The 16,115-nt window shown below is 40.9% G+C and overlaps 1 long non-coding RNA gene across 1 annotated transcript; it reads left to right on the plus strand.

Annotated features, from left to right (window-relative positions):
• The first annotated feature begins 14,394 nt into the window (after positions 1 to 14,394).
• Positions 14,395 to 15,716, plus strand: LOC129598874 (uncharacterized). The gene is made up of 2 exons (XR_008691825.1): positions 14,395 to 14,589; positions 15,018 to 15,716. It is a non-coding gene; the product is annotated as an uncharacterized LOC129598874 (long non-coding RNA).
• The last annotated feature ends 399 nt before the right edge of the window (positions 15,717 to 16,115 follow it).

A 16,115-nucleotide genomic window follows, 5' to 3' on the forward strand; every position in this document is an offset into this window, starting at 1 on the left:
CGATTTTTAATATCACCACCTTTCGTTGCAAAATTCTTTGAAATAATAATACAGCGAAATCAGTTTGGAAGTGTTCTGTAAATCCTACGAAACTTCCATGAAGAGCAAGCGGTAGCTCATTGGACGTATGTAGCATATTTAAGCGGCACCAGCAAAGTTCTTCCTTAGTGGCGACAACACGACTTTCACTTGAGATCCGATACGTGGCCAAGTGCTTATTCCAGAAATTCGTACTTGCATTCCACCGCGAGTTCTAGTAACAACCGAACACTTGAAACATTTAACGGACTGCAATATCAATGGTACATTTTGCAGAGGAAAAGCTCGCTGTCTTTTGCTTCTACTCTTAATATTAAATTGCTGCTTTTGCCGCTAACGCATGTGACCATCACAGTGGGGCAGCACGTGTCAGGTAAGTAAGGCTTGTAACTTGTAAAAAACTTTGGAATCTCTAGCTGCATGGACTTTGGCTTCCAGCCCATGGTCGGAACTGGGGAATATTATAGACACTTAGCACAGTAGAACCTGAAGACTCTGACTAGAACTGTGTGAGATGCTACGGCGCGCTATGCCGGGTGTACCGGCGAGTTTTGGCCCAAAAAATACTAAACTTCGACCACCAGTATTAAGTAAGTTGTGTCATTATGTCATTAATGACACAAAGACAAACCGGGCTGCACATTGAAGCAACTAATTACATGCTATAAAGGAGCGAGCTGCCGTATCTGGTGTCATTATGTCACTAAATCATTAATGACATAATGACGGGCCGGACTGGGGGCAACTAGTACACGCAATAAAGGAGCAAACTGCCGTCTCTGGTGGCATTATGTCAGTGATGACATAGCATTATGTCAGTAATGACATAATGACTGGATACTATTAAGGGTCACCCCGGTAGGTGCCGCGCTGATCCCAGAACAACTAGCCGCAAATGTTGTCATTAAGTAGGTTGCGTTTTGCACGGCCATACGATTAACGGCAAAATTAACGACGATCTTGGTGTTGTTAATTTAACGTTCCGTTGATTCGAACAGGAGGTTGCGTTATGAACTAAACAATTTACTGCTCCTGATATTAACGTGAGGAACTACTGTAGGTATCAAACATTCTCCGTCCAATATTTGTACAATTTCAAAAGAATTTCGTTTACCCGAATAAAAATTAACAACAAAGTAGATCTTTTTTATATGGTATACGCACGTTAGAAAGAAGTGAGGACAAAGTTTTCACGCAGACGTTCTAAAGAACTGTCATTTTCCATTCTAGAATATAAGCAGGTTGCGGTATCAACGAAGGGGTACGATTGACGATAGAATTAACGACGGGGTACGATTAACGAACGTTTAAACGGAATTACCCGTCGTTATTAACGAAACGAAGGGGGTATCGTTTCGTTAATGACGACGTTGAAATTCAGTAATGAACGACCGGGCTTACATAGACCATTGAGCACGAAGACTGCATAGGTGAGACAGTCAACCCAGTGAATTTCTGCCTGGGCACTCAATCCTAAGTTGCCCACTCGACTCGAATTTTTCAAAACTCGTACCAGTCTCGACAGTTGCTCTGCTGTCAGTTACTTAGCATTTTGCCAGCTACTTTGAAAGCAGAATAATTTACGTTTTCATAAGTGTGACAAAATATTGTTCCAAAAATCAAAACACAGTTGCACAAATACTTCTTTCAGGAACTAATGTTCTACAGCAACTTTGTAACCATCTTTCAAGTGTAACTGCAAGTTACGCATTCTAGAATGGAAAATGACAGTTCTTTAGAACGTCTGCGTGAAAACTTTGTCCTCATTTCTTTCTAACGTGCGTATACCATATAAAAAAGATCTACTTTGTTGTTAATTTTTATTCGGGTAAACGAAATTCTTTTGAAATTGTACAAATATTGGACGGAGAATGTTTGATACCTACAGTAGTTCCTCACGTTAATATCAGGAGCAGTAAATTGTTTAGTTCATCGAAGTGGCTATGCGCAGGAGTTTCGTACTGCGGTGCTGTACTGCGCATTGTACGTTACATAGCAACCATAATACGTATGACTATTTCCGTACTTGTACAACCCTGGTTACGAAGTGATAAGTACGAGTACCATGCATGGATGGTTGTATTGCTTACATGGTAAAGTTTTTTTTTTACCTTCCCTGAAATTTGTTTGGCCCCTGGGGGCCGGGGGGTTCTCCCATCGGAGTTAACATAAGCATCATTAGCACACGCAAAAAATGAGGTGCAATGGCAGAAAGAGTCCAAACCTCAGTTTCGCTACTACATACAGCCCTGCCCAGCCAAGTTGGGGCAGTTTCTTCAAAAAATTAGAACAAGTCAGCCGTCCTAAAATATCCTTATCTAATTGTTTCTTAGTTGCCGTGTATATCCGACATCTTTTTCAATTGGAGATTCTACGCTGAGACCGCCTTCCTAATAATAGTGAGGTCAAAATTAGAGTACACCAGTGGAAAAAAGCTGCTCGACCCACCCAGCGTGGTAGCAGTATTCGTGTTTGAAATTTGCTTACAAATTCTGACGACGTCGTTGTCCAAAAGCAATATCTCTGAGCTGTTGATCATTCATTGCTCTTGCGGAAGATACCATACATCAGCCGATTTCGGTCAAGCCTTGGTGACCTTTGCAGAGTGACTGCAAGCATTTTTGAATTGGGGGGTGGCCTAGCTCCCTTGCACGCTCCCGGTGCACGGGATGCGACAGGTAACCACTTTCGCCGAAGTCGTATTTGCGAAGCCCTGAGTGTCAATAAAAAGTTCTCCAATCGTAAAATATGCCTTAAACACTCCATCACGAGACACCGTAAGAGCAACCATACGTACTTTTTGCAACCACTTTGTTGATTTTTTGTTCTGTTCATCCGGCCACTGCATTTCTCCGCCTGGACAGTTTATGTCTGTTCAAACCTCAAAATCGCTTCAAGTGATCCACGTTTTATTCATGGAAAATATAAACTTGAAGTTACTTAGGTCTGTGCGCTAGGCAGCCGCATTCTGCGGAAGGTACGTCTTAACATACAAGCCTATGGGATGTGCACATTGCTTCGCGATCTGCCCGAGCACTGATCGCGCTAGATTTTTTGCTGACCCATAACGGACAGGCTTCGGTTAGCTTAGGAGTATCCAGAAAAGTTTACGTAAACATATCTGTTGGTATATTTTTTAGAGGGACCGTTACAGGCATCATAAAAATGGCCACTACCCTACCCCCAAAACTTGTGCTCGGCTCCCTACTGGCACACCAAGAGGTACCGGTTTTGAAATAAACGAATTCACAGTAAACATTTACACTAGATAACTGTGAATTCAAAAGCGTAACAGTGTGTCCATTTATTTTATAATTATTTAGCAAAACTGCCCCAACTTGGCTGAGCAGAGCACTTATAATAAATTATTGCATGAGTTTCTAATTTTCTTCTTGCAGCTGCCAACTGTTCGGATTTTTATTTCTATTTCGGTGCCGGTAGTGCACACCGCACTGCTCAACGAAAGGCCTAGCTGTGGTTACGACTCCCTTGTTCGAAGCCTGTGTCGTATGCTCAGATGTAGCATCCATTCCTCATTAATATTGCAAAATTTATTATTAAGTAATAACGAACAAATTTACGAGTTTTTTTATTCCGAAATTTACGAAGAGTTTATCGTTTGTGTAAGTAGTTCTTTACTGCAGCCGTTAGATGAAGGTTCACCACTTTAAGATCCGGCCGCTGCAGCTGCGTGCTCCCTGTCAGGCATCGCACACATTAAGTAGGTCGAGAGCGTGTGTTCCATTTTCCTTGTTTTTCCGACTCTGTAACACAACTTTACTGAATCCTTCTGCACCGCCGCACTTGATGCTTTTGTACCACCGGCTGACTGGCCGATTTCAAATCATTTCTGCCTTACATTGTGCCATAATATGAATCATACGTTGTGCTTAGAATCTTCAAAATTCTGTTATTACCCGGGTGGCTGAACAAAATGGCCCTCTGATTTAGCGAGGTGCGCTGAACCCGCCCAAAGTTGGACTGACTTCCTGTTAGTTTCATTTGAAAGAACAACCTTTATACTATACAAAAATTAGGTTAACCGATCAGTTTATACAGATTTGAATTTTAAACAACTTTTTTGAAAAAACGGGTAGAGTTGGAGGGTGTCCCAAAACGAAAATTTCTAATTTCTCTAATCCTACACTAAAAATTCCCATTATTCAGCGGTGCTGGTTAATGAATGTAATCTTACAATTTCTGATAGAGGAGTTGTCCCGGGTTTATTTACTGTTTAGACCTGCATTTTTTAAGGAACCGTGTTCGGCTAAGAAATGATAGAATTAAAACCTTACGATTAAAATTGTCAAGAAATCCGCGAACTGATCTTCTGAAAATAAATCTCTTAATAATGCTTAACGGAATGACCTGGGACAAACTCGTTTCTGTAAAGACAATTCCTTGGGTGCATTATTCCGTTAAGCCGACAGTTCATGTTGCTGCCTGTCGCGCAGCAAAAAATCGTAACTAAAATAGCGGAGTAGAACCAAATAAAAAACTGCATTTTTTTCGTAAAGTCACGAAACGTGCTGACGGTATAGCTCAACCGGCGCAAGCATCATGCCAACAAAATTTTTTTCTCTTGGTTAAAGAGGCTATTGTCTTGTTAAAACAGTTTGAAATATTTAAATATCACGTTTTGGAAAGAATTGCCACGAGAATTTCTCTCCAGCGAGCTGGGACACAATAATTATTCACACCATTTCAATTGGCATTATTTTTAGCAAACACAGTTTATTTCTCTAAAAGCAATTTTGTAGTTTCGAATAGTCAATAAAATTGTCTATCGAACGAGTGTTAAATGTTTGCGATGCGATAAGTGGTTCATGAGAGACGAAACGAGAACGGAGAGGGGCATTTTGTTCGGCCACCCGGTATACAGGTATAAATATATTCGGTCACCCGTCTGAAAAATAAGAACTAAAAAAAATTAAGAAGGGTAAACTGTGGTGGCTCAAGTGTCAGGTGGCCCAAGTGGCGGGACACTGTTAACAAATACAGCACGTAGATACCGATTAATTTTACGAAAATGGTTGTGCGCCCCGATTGTCGACTGTCGAGGCGCATAACACTGACCTTAATTCTAACGGAGTTGTCATGGAGATATTTGCTGTACTATACTTCCCCGTTTCCGTTATTGTATGCTCCAGTAACAGTAAATTAAATACTTAATAAAATAGGAAACCGTTAAAGGCACCCCTTAAAACCCCCGTTTATTATAGGCACCCCTTTTCGCACCGTTTTTTAAAGGCACCCATTTTGAATCAATATGGTATTATTGGTATATAATATCAAATATTAATTACATATTCTAACATTAATTTATTATTGTCTTTGACAGTTGGTGTGAACGTAAAAACTTACTATAAACAAAAGGTCAATATGGTTAGCAGTTTACAACCATATCAGGAATGCATAAGTAATTAAGTTGTGCTCATTACCGGCAAATATCATATTATGGCGGGTTCAAGCAGCCCTCCGGCGCCGGGGCCAAGGGGGAAGCTCGGGAGCCTTCCCCATAATACAATAACCTTTTTTACGAACATGTGCACCAATATTAAGAATATGAAAAGAAGGGCGTTAGCCCTTAGACTCATGGCCGACGAAACCCGTACCCAGCTCGCTTCAGGCTTGTAGGCAGCATTCGTGGCCTCGTCCTTATGCATATTATACCGGGATTTTGCGGGAAATGGTCCATAATCATTTCTCACTAACACAAGAAAGGTGGAATAATCTACCGGAAAATCGACCGCCTTAGCCAACCGAGAACCGACCGTCATTAGGGCGACTGAAGATAAAACGTCAGCGAAAAAACAGCCGTCTTAAAATTTTGTGCTTTTAATATGGCGGACTTTGAATGCTGCAGTCGTACGGTTTAATAGTTAGATAATAAGCACATTAACTTATAATGATTAGGAGCACTATCACAATTACTATATAAGCTCACTGAGAGAAGTGGAGAGAATTTGAAATCTTGACAGAGATGATTAGTATTCAACGGCAACTTCTAAGCTGCTCTCAGTGAAGTTGATTAAAACAGACGAGATAAAACGAAATTTGATGGTTCATCGGTGGCAGTCATCGATTTTAGTGAACTTCGCGAATTACCCAAAATTCAATTATGCAACTACGAACATGTTAGCCAACGCCTGTGCGATCTTTAAATGTGCACATGAGATGGTCAGTAATCAATGAGCCATTTACTCAGTTAAAAAGTCGTTGGGAAGAACAACGGCAAGAGCAACATCTCATTTGTACAAATCTCATTAGCACAACTACAAATGGCGTTGCGTTGGCAGTTGGCAGCGTGCACGGATGACCTTTATGGCTCCGCACGGGTGCTGTCTGCGTGCACGGGAAGTTGCCATGGGTTTTCGCTGTTGTACACAGAATCACAGATACTTGTATTGTAGCAGTGAGCCTGTATGACAGTGTACTAAGGGGGCATCCATAAATTAAGTACGCAAAAAACCACGTTTTCTTCACCCCTCCCTCCCCCTTCGTAGCGGTCCGTCACGTTTGCTTGACCCCTCATCCCTGGTTCGCTCAATCGTAATACATGGAGCTGACCACCCCCTCCCCCTGGGTTCGCAGGGGCCGTTACAGATTGTCACATTTTTTGGACCGTCCCTCCCTGGTTTGCTGCGTACATAATTTATGGATCCCCCCTAACTAAATTTTTCAAGGTCGTTTTGAGAAAACATTTCCCGTTCCGCTGACTGCTAGACCCGAACATGTGTAAATTTTGCAGGAACATGCCCCTTTGATTTGCAGCTTTAAAACAAATTTTCTAAGTTTTTCCCAAATCAGTCAGCAGCAAATATCGGTCAGTTGCTACATATGAGAAGCACAATTAATCGGACCACAATTATTGGAACTTTTTGTCCCCGTATCACCTCTACTATCTGTAGTTCAGATACCGTTTTGAGCTTCGTTAATTTCAGTCTGTCCGTCGTAAACACTTCGTGAACTTTAACATTAATTAACGTCGAAAACTTTTGCGCAGTGCCTTGCTTCGCCTACGCTTCCGCTTTCTGTTACTGAAGGATAAAATTTATTTCAAGTTTGGCAGAAATCCAGCTGTTAATAATAACAATATGCGTCCGCCAAGTATTAATTTCACCACTTTAGTTGTACCCAGGCGCGCCGGGGATGGTATTCCATCGCGTTTTTGAATTTTGACCTGTGATGGGTGATGACGGGTCGGATTGTACAGAATATCTGTATTTTATCCGGCGGGAAGTCAGCCCCCAAGGGCGCTATACGTTTCGTTTTTTACCGGATTTTTTATCTTTTCAATCAATCTTAGAAATATTCTCCTTTTGTTAATTTTTTGTTTCCGTAATTTTAGTAATTTGTTTTCAATTTTTAATAGCGTTTTCGATTTTTCTGAAATCCTTTTCTCGACGTTACTCCGGGTCTTTCTGACAGGGAGAAATATTGTGACCCCACTCTCTGCGGACATCCAAAATACGCGTTCCTCCCTTCCCGGCCCCCGGAAAGGAATTAGCGCCCCCTGGAAATTTAATTTCAAGCAATTTGAAAGAAAGAATTCACAAATGCACGCAGCCAAAACCGGCGCACGGACAACTTCTGACGACTTTCTATTAACCGATAAAGTGCTTATCCGACAATTTGCTTAACCGACAGCTCGATGATCGGTTGCTGACTTGCTGAACGTCAATTTGCTGAACCCTACAGTCTGCTGACTTCAAAAAACAAGATAAACGAAACAGATCATAACGGAACATATGACAGGAGACGCGTGCAAGAAAACACCAGAAAACAGAGAAAAAAATAGAAAATCGTTAGCAAGCACAGGAAAAACATATCGAGTAAAAACCATAAGAAAACAGAAGTAAGCAAACATCAAAATAAGAAAATCTGAGAAAACAAAATGTCGGCAGCAAAACTGTTGAAAAGCAAATCTGTCGGTTAGCAGGTTGTGTGAATCAGCAATACTTCGCTTTTACCATTATTTCGAACGGTTGCACTTTGCGAATTAATTATTCTAACATTCGGCCGAGTTAACAGCAGCTCTGGCGGGCAACTGTGATCAACTTAAACTGTATTATGAACTGTAGTAATATGTAAAATATTGCAGTCTGTAACTCTGTATTATGAACAGAACATGTTCATAATACAGAGTACAGACTGCTAATTTTTCGTTTTTTGTTGCACTGGCTTTTTTATTAACAGCCGCAGGAGTTGAAAGATTTACCTAGTAAATGTATAAAATTATTTTTCGTATAGACCAACACGGGCAAATGTGTGTGGTGATTCTAACAAATATTGATTCGGACAGTGCAACCGTTGGGAATAATGGTAAAATCGAAGTTTGCCGGTCAGTGAACTGCCAGGAAGCAAAACGGTGGTCGGAGAATTGACTTGCTACTGCCAAAAATAAAACCCGTTCCCGAACCCCGTGCACGCAGCCAAACCCCGTATAAACACCCGTGCCCACAGCCAACGCCCGTGTTTTCCTATGAAGGCAGCATTAACTGAATGGTAAGAATTATTATATTAATGGGCAAGTGTAACCACCGTATTTTGTATGAACAAATGACTGAAATCCAAATTACAAGATAAAGCTGGGAAGCAAAAGCCAGTCCTCATTTTGTATTACGGAGTAGTGAACACTGGTTGACGTGGTTTTGGCTAAACAAAAATGGCTATCTGCTCAGATCGCTCACATTCTGTTTCTCGTAAGCCTGGCAGTACAGATACTTTACGTAAAGTACTGGCTTTTCACCGATTCACGGAAATAGGTATACGTGGATAGATACACAAAATGTGCAGTACTTTACACAAAGTACTGACTTTTCACCGATTCAAGGAATTAGGTATATGTGGATAGATACACAAACTGTGCAGTACTTTACACAAAGTACTGACTTTTCACCGATTCACGGAATTAGGTATATGTGGACAGATACACAAACTGTGCAGTACTTTACACAAAGTACTGACTTTTCACCGATTCACGGAATTAGGTAGATGTGGATAGATACACGAACTGTGCAGTACTTTACACAAAGTACGGACTTCTTACCAATTAACGGATTCACGGCATGCGGGAAGTACAGTCTGTATTAACTAATGTGCAGTACTTTAAATAAAGTAAGGTGTAAAGTGCAACAAGTTAAGTACAAGATCGTACGACGAATTGCTTTGAACCCGAGCTTACTTTATTCGTACAATATTTCTTAGATTTTTAGTACAAATCGTTGACGTACAAGATTTCTTTAAAAATGAAAAACTCCTGCGCATAGCATTGACCTTAGTTCATAACGCAACCTCCTGTTCGAATCAACGGAACGTTAAATTAACAACACCAAGATCGTCGTTAATTTTGCCGTTAATCGTATGGCCGTGCAAAACGCAACCTACTTAATGACAAATGCACAAGTACCGCTAGTGGTAAGGCTGGTATCTGCCACGCGAGTACCCACGATAGCTGGTGGCAATGCGTCATTAGTGACATAATGACAAAGTGACCACATGCAGGTCTGCGCTGCATCTCACATATTAAGCCGTGTCACTAATGACATATTGACTAGTGCAATCAAGTGCTTCCGCAATATGAAACTGAATTCTATCAGCTATTGTAATCTAGAAGCAAATACCCAACTGTCAATAAAAATTTTTGGCAGCCGTTATGATTTTGTAGATTATAGCACAGAAATTAAAAAGGCAAAGCATGGTAAACATAAACCGCTTCTCTGTTTGAACTGCTTGAAAATTGACAAATACTTTTCGACCATCTAAAGACTCCCCGATGCCTTTTGGGCCAATACTCGCCAAGCCTCTATGCCGGTGACGGTATTATGGTGATTAGGTAACGGTGATGCGTTGGCTCTCTTCAGTTTTTTTTTTCTCACAGCGATCTGGTTTTGTTGCTGCTTTCAGCTAAAAAGATAAAGATCAAGTAAAGAAAGTGCCACAGGCTTCCTGGGACACACTTGATCCAGTTTCCTCTGATCTTCTTGATCTAGCAGTAGAAAATTTGGATCAGTGCGCTGCGGAATATCATCGGAACAGTACCGGTATCAACAATGACGAAAATACCCATTGCCGGGGTTGCCGCGGTAAATCGACTTTTCTGCACTTGTTCAGAAAAGGATTGACGTTCCGTCCTGACTCTCATAGCTTCGTGCCAGGAAACACGTCACTTCCCGATACATATTTTTCACTGACTTAAATTCAATAAAAGTTCAATAAAAGTTGTAAACAGCATTCAGTACATTATGAATTTCTGTTCTAATTGTAAGGCGCACCTTGTTTCACCATACTGAAAATAACATCTCACCCGCTGCAAAAATTGTGTCTAAAGAAAGGCAGAAGCAAGACTATTTATGGATGCTAAGGAGATGTGAACAGTGAACGTGCTGCAAAGTTATATTCTTAATGCATAGGTATTTAAATGCTGATAGCTGTGCCTTCTTTTAGTCTGATTCGAACAAAAAACGCAAAATCTGCTTAGAAGCAGAAATTATGGTAATATTTTGGCTCTTGTTGCTGTTCTTGTTAGCGTATGCGGAAGCATGCCAGACATCCACCGCTTACCGTTACGAAGTAAGTCATCAGTCTGATTCTGTCATAATAAATACACCCTGAACATTTTGTCCTGTATCCCGTTATCCCGTTGAGCTTAAAGTGTGCTCTGACACGTTTATATCATGGAGTTTATTCAGATTTCCTTTTTGCTAACTTACACTTGCGAAGGGCCATTAGCATAAGTACTGCCTGGATATATAATATGGTATTTTATTGCGTAATGTTGTAGTGTATGGTTCACAACAATGAAAAATACGACAGCGACATGGCCCGTGTGCTTTCGCCTTCGTTCAGCAGTCCAGGCTGCGTTTTACGGGATGCAACACCGGTAGTACAGAACGATGAACGGCGGGTTTTCACCGACGTGGATATCGAGCACTCTACAGAGACCACACTCCATCACATCAATTACACCGTAAGATATCTTTTGACTATCGTTTGTACTCGAGCCTTAGAAACTCAGGAATTCCAAAATTCCCAGGCATTACGTAACATAACACCGCCGCTAAAATGGTTAGTTCAGAACATTATTGTATAAACGCTAAAGAAACGGCGCAAGTAGGGCACTAATGAGTTTTCGAAAATTTCTTAGCTACACGGTTTTTCGCTTTGCGAGATTTTGTACTTTAATAATTCGAGCTTTACCAAACATTAGTGTCATTTTTTGCGCCTTGATGACCTTTGCGACAGTTTCATACTGATAATAGTGTCCAGTTTGCCACTGCCTATATGGAGACAATGCACCTCGACACCCACAAGAGAAATTGGATTGCTTGTCAAAGAAACACGCCTTGACCAATTTGACCGATCTGTGTCAACAGTATGACCTCGTTCTGCCGACAGTCCATTTGTCGACAGACAACACTGCCACCGAAACTTCCACTACGACTACGACCACCACGCCTGCCACTACCACAACTGCGGGCACTGTTACCTCGACTTGTGCCACAGTGGCCGCCACAACTGTGCCCACTAGAAAGCACCGTTTAGGTATGCAAGCGTTTAATTTGCTCTCAGGCTGACACTATTATCACGCTAACTATCATATCTTACAGGCAAACTCTACTGTGAAGGAATATTGACATTGAAGACTACTGCTGTTGGCCAAGTTTAGCCGTGCTGGTTGACCTCGGTAAATGTATCCAGAAAGCAGGCTGCCAAGGTTGGATATGGGATAACCAATTTCAGAATTATTCGGTGCACAGCGCGCAAAATGAACTGAGCGAACTCCCACGTGCTTCATGGGACAACCTGGACCCAGTTTCCCCTTTATTTTTCTATCAAGCAGTGGACGGATTTAGTCAGTGCAGTGGAGATTACCATCAGTACAACGGTACGGGCGGTACCCACAGTGAGCGCAGCACCCATTGTCGGGTTTGCCGTGGTCAATCGAGTTTTCGGAACTTGTTCAAAAAAGGATTAACTTTTGATCTTAACACTGGCCGCTACGTGCCAGGATACATGAGTCTTCCTGATCATGTTAAAACAAATTCAACACAATTTTAATCATCACTCTGTCCGCCATCAATTTGTATTGCGAAGCTATGTGGAAATGTATATGTGAATGCTGTCAGCCCTGTCTCCCTTTGTTCTAAAGCGAATAGAATTATGTACAAAATTTCTGTATATTGCAGTCTTCACCGATCTTGGGACGATAACATTTAAAACAGCTGTATAAACTCAATAAAATAGTTACAAAACCAAAAAAAAACTCGCATTTAAATATTAATGCGAGTGTGCGAGACAGTAGATAGCAGCCCGTCTTAAACTTCACAGCAGCGTGATGGCGCTCGGCTACCGCCAGCATAAACATACTTTTCCATATACTGAAACCAACCATTAAAAACTAGCCAGCCGATGAACAAAAAAATAAAAAAAGGTCCAAAAATGAGTCTACGCACTTGAAAGCGATCGATACGTAACCACACATCGCCAGTATAACACGTAAACGCACGCCTAACATGTACGCACGAATATATTGGAGATGCTGCACTAACTTTATCTGGAATGCTCAATCGGATTATGGGTCTTCCATAACACAAAATACGATCCTATCGTTAACAGCCCACACAACGAAACAACTGGGAAACGCACAGGAGCAAAACGCTACGAATATCCGACAAAACTAATATTCTCGATGGTCAGTTAAATTTAGGTGCGCAGCGCAGCGACTCTTCTTTGCTGAATTCAACTGAATGGAAAACTGAAGATGATGCGTTGGATGCAACTTCCACTTGCACAGCCAAAAAGGCTTTGTGGTAAGGAGTGACAATAGCCAATTTCTAATTTTTATCATAAAGCGCGGAAACTTTTTTGCTTTTGAAAGCTCGAACGGTGCGCTTTCCCGTGATCCTGACCTGGAAAAAAAAAGTAAAAATATTACTTTTAAATTTTATTCAATTTTCTGGTCCCTAATAATTTCCGGTAACACTACAACCGGTGGCAGTATTGTGATCGCTACCACTACCATTATTAGTACCATGGCATGGTACCACTACCAGTAGCACTTAGCAGTACCAGTAAGATTAACTAGTACTACCCTATTATCGCCACCCGAGCCGCATTATGAAATCCACTTTTCCCACCCAATCTTATCGCTTGGAACACTGCAAACAGGAAGAAGTCTACATTTACGAATGGCTGTCTTCCAGATTCGTAATTAACGGCTCCGCTCATAACGTCGTACAAGCCTTTTTTGCTCAAGCAACCAGTCTGCAATATCAACACCTACCAATGTTAAATTCTTTGAAGTAAGGGAGACAAGAGCGAAATCATCTATCTGTAGTGTTCTGTAAATCCTGTATCGATTAAACTTGACTTCGGATTAATGATCTGTTGTGATACTTTGCGTTTCGAATTCGTTTTGTTAATTACGGCACTTTTAGTCTTGTAGACATTCAAGACTCAAGAGTACTTAGTTACTTTAAGGAAAATTACCCGGTACATAGCGTCAAAAATGGGATACATACACTAAAACGTTCGATTTCGCGCACTCCGAATAAACTTTTTTGTGATACCTACTTTATATCATTTTAAAGCTAAATGATCTCTATACTCGTACATTGTTCTAAAAACCGTTTGCGCGCGCAATATCCGGTTGCCGAGATATGGCGTATTAAAATGGGTGAACAGTTTAAATGCATTGTTGTGTACCAAAAGCGATTTTCAGAGCAATGTATACAAATCATTTAGCTTTTGAATGATACGATGTATTACAAAAACATTATTCGTGGTTCGCGAAAGCGAAAGTTATAGTGTATGTATCCCATTTCTGACGCTATGTACCGGGCCATTTTCCTTAACGTTACGTATTGAAACATAGATATATACAACTGGCTAATAATATTCTGCTTTGCTACCATACGTAATGTAACCAAAACAGCAGGAAAGTAAAACACCGGAAATGGTTAGGACACTGGTTGAACGGTACTTGAAAACTACGCTGAGTCTGGTTGGCATCTCCATGAGGCTTTCCTTAGAAGAATAAGTTTTCGGCTAATTTTTACCAGTAGCGCATTTTTGCTCAGGTAATCGATTCGTGATCTGATATTAATGCTGTCCGTCGCGAAATTCGTTGAACCAATAATACACAGGGAAATCGATGTGGAGTGTTTTTGTAAATCCAGTGAAATTTCCTTGAAGTGCAAGCGGCAGCTTATAGGAATTATGTCGCACATTTATGCGACACCGGCAAAATTTTCCTTTAGTGGTGACTGGACCACTTTTTTCACTTGAGATCCGTACGTGGTTAAGTACTTGTTCCAGAAATTACATGCATTCCACCACGAATTCTCGTAACCATCGGGCACTTCAAACGTTTAACGTACTGCAATATAAATGGCACATTTTCCAAGGGAAAAAACTTACTGTTTTGCTTCTTCTCTAAATAATAAACCACTGTAGCAGTAAGCATGGTGTTTATTTGGGGATTTCTGCTTTTGTCGCTAACGCATGTGACCACCACAATGGGCCAGCCTGGCAGGCACCCGTCAGGTAAGGTTTTACCTTGTTGAAACATTCGAATAACCTTTAATGACAACGATACTGTATTATGTTATGTATTGCTTGCGAATCGGTGATCATGATAATGTTGTAGGTGGTCTACAGTGCGAGTGTTTCTTTAAATTACTATTCGTTATGCTGGAGCAATTAATTTTGGTGTTAATGCGACTTAATACAGTATGATCAGTAAATGTTATTATGATGATCAGTGATCAATGATATATTATTAATTATATTACGGTGCTTTGTATCAATGTCCCCTGTGGCTGTACAAGCCACCGGCTGCATTTGAAACACAATACTATTGCCAATACACAGCAATTCAACCCACTCGTTAATAAACCGGTTGGATGGCTATGTACTCGCTGGCCAGTTTGTCTTTGTAAAACAGTATAATTAGCGACTACCACTCCTTTCAGGTAAACCATATTGTGATGAGATACATGATATCAATAACCATTGCTGTGTGAGTCTGGCCCTGCTGGTCAACTTTGGCCCTGAAGCATGTATCCGGAAAATTGGCTGTAAAGGGTACCATTGGCCAATCGAGAATCACCTTAGCAATCTTGGACTACCATCGGTTACCACTGCCGAACAAGAAGTGGGCAAAATCCCGCAGGTTTCCTGGGATTCTCTGGAGCCAGTGCACTATTTGGTTTTTCAAAAAGCTGTAAATGCTTTCAAGCAATGCAGTGGAGAACTCGAGGCTGACCGTCGCTGGGATCTAAAATGGCAATGTATCCCATGCAGAGAAGAATCAAGTTTCGTGAACTTATTCCACAAAGGGTTAACGTTGTCTAGCAACGAGTCTGCTGGCTTTGTGCCAGCAAGGACATGCGACCCGAATTACGGATGTTCAGTGCCATAATACTCGTATCCAGTGCATATGTCCGTAGCTCTTTCCCACATGCTTTCCTTTGCGAATTCTTTTTTCATCGTATTCAAACTGTTCCACGATACCGAGAGACCAGAATCGGTCACAAAACCGATGAATTTTATGACTAACGAGTTTGTATTAACACGTACTTGTGTCCTACTTGAACGCCACTTTTTTTCCCTCAAATTTTTACTTCATGTACTTACATTTAGAATAGCTCCTATAAACTCCGTCGATATTATTGTGATTTGAAATAAAACAATAAGAATGACGCTTCTCTCTTAACACTTATTGTCGCTTTTTTACCAGATTTTGCAGCACGTGCTGGCAACGTTACGAATAATATATAACACCGTTCCATTTTCAATCTGCGGTATTACACATACATTGAAATTGTTCAATATTTAAGCGAACTTCGAATGAAACATCATGGGCAGTAATTAGTAGTCTCACCAACTTCTCCGTCAGCTGTGCCAAGTTTTGTTAATCTGCTGAGCAATCAAATTTCCTAAACAGCTTGTATCAAATGGCCAGGGTGAAAGTGCGTAACAAAATTTAATAAGGTCACTGGTCATAAATAAGAATTTGCATAAACCTTGCATAAAAAGTTGCATGAACTGCGGGATAATTATTTACATGC

This window comes from Paramacrobiotus metropolitanus, unplaced genomic scaffold (assembly GCF_019649055.1).
Source record: "Paramacrobiotus metropolitanus isolate TYO unplaced genomic scaffold, Prichtersi_v1.0 Parri_scaffold0000131, whole genome shotgun sequence".
NCBI classification, from domain to species: domain Eukaryota; kingdom Metazoa; phylum Tardigrada; class Eutardigrada; order Parachela; family Macrobiotidae; genus Paramacrobiotus; species Paramacrobiotus metropolitanus.